The following is a 1,692-nucleotide window of genomic DNA, read 5'->3' as shown; positions in this document are numbered from 1 at the left end:
CTCATAGCAATGTCAACATTAAAGGTCATCAATCATCGATCAAAAAAAGCATGCATTCACATCCCAGAGAGGAATATGTCAGCAAAGAGTGATCACATTCACAATCTTCAGGAAAACCAAAACAAAATTGCACATCATTATAGACTGTCCTTGTAAGAAAGCAAATCACTTAACATCTTATGAAAATCTTTCCTAATTCTACAAAAGATACAAGCTATGCAAACCTACCTCAAGTTTGACAAACAAATAAAAAATCAAATGCAATGCAAACCATCTACCTTCCCCCCCTCCCCCCCAATTCTCAAAAGAACCTTTCACACAATAAGACCTCCAAACTATTGAATCTTGCTTTCAATACAATAATGCATTCACATAATACAAACTAGAAATGTGTAGGATGTCTTCTTAATTCTACTACATGTCTAAGCAACCTACAAGAGTAAAACAATAAAGTACTAGTTAGGACACGAAGATTGATACACTTACAACAACAAAATACTATGTGTTCTATACCTTGCAAAAGTTTTAAAAACTAGCACACCCTGCACGAATAGATACATATGTTCCCAATCCACCCAAGCTTCTCCATGGTGCTCATCCACTCAGTCTAGAAGAGCCGTTTTGTGATTAGTGTTGATATCCCTTACAAAGGCATTGCAATTTGATGTTTCTGACAGCTTTGCAAAGACAAGGTCACCTTTCTCCAACCATGGGGGAATGCAGCCTATCTTTTCAGGAAGTAAAAGTCTTTTGCAAACTTCCAAGCCACTTGTCTCATAAAGAACGTCTTTGTCATCAGTAGATGTAGATAGCCCAAAAAAATATGTTGTATGTGATAAGATCAATGATGAGACCACAATTACTTCTTTGAAATCTCTAAATGGCATGCATCCCAAATATCTCATCATTACTATATTTGATGTCAAGTAAACACTCTATGCTGCAAAGACGTTGATATCTCCTCGTTGCTCATGGATGAATATCTTCTTCAAACATCCTCTAGAGATCCATTCTTGCTCTTCACTCATTGAAGACCTTTTGAAGACAGCAAACTCACCAGCTGTAAATTTTACATTATTAATAAATTTCTTAGATTAAAATTGATCACTTAGTTGAATTTCATCAAGAAGAAAAGTATGTACATCTTTTCTTGCCCAAAATTCTATCATCCCCTTTTTCTCCATGACACTGAGATCAAGTAACTTTGGTCTCTTGGGACCCACAAGTACTCCTTTTCTTAGCATCATGGTTTGACATGGACAAGGATCCGCGAATAGACAATAATCCCATACATCATTAGCCTTACTCTCTGATGAGGTGTGAAACACGCAATTCTTATGCATATCATAGCATAAGTCTCCCAATCCATTTTGTACACCATCTGGCAAAAACCAAGCATGAATGCACAAGTTGCATATCCCTTGAGGCACTCATGAGTCCATCCTTTCAAATGTGTAATTGCTTGTAAACTTGGGTGTATAAGACGTGATTGTGAAATTTGCTATAAGAAAGTCCATTTGACTTGTTATTCGTATGAATACTTAGGCATCTTGAAACATTACGTTCATGAGAAAGAACCATGTAACATCATGGGATCCATGACAAATGATGTCATCCAAGATCTCGCCATTTCCTATATGAAAAACATAGCGCTTCACATATTTCGCGGAAACAAATTAGATACAAACGACA

The 1,692-nt window shown here is 36.5% G+C and overlaps 1 pseudogene; it reads right to left on the bottom strand.

Moving 5' to 3' along the window:
- Nucleotides 1–414: 414 nt before the first annotated feature.
- LOC147458456 (uncharacterized) lies at nt 415–1,343 on the bottom strand (annotated as a pseudogene).
- Nucleotides 1,344–1,692: the final 349 nt, after the last annotated feature.

Source organism: Adiantum capillus-veneris, chromosome 5 (genome assembly GCF_014529385.1).
Source record: "Adiantum capillus-veneris isolate H3 chromosome 5, ASM1452938v2, whole genome shotgun sequence".
Classification (NCBI taxonomy): domain Eukaryota; kingdom Viridiplantae; phylum Streptophyta; class Polypodiopsida; order Polypodiales; family Pteridaceae; genus Adiantum; species Adiantum capillus-veneris.
This window is presented reverse-complemented; position numbering and strand designations above follow the sequence as displayed.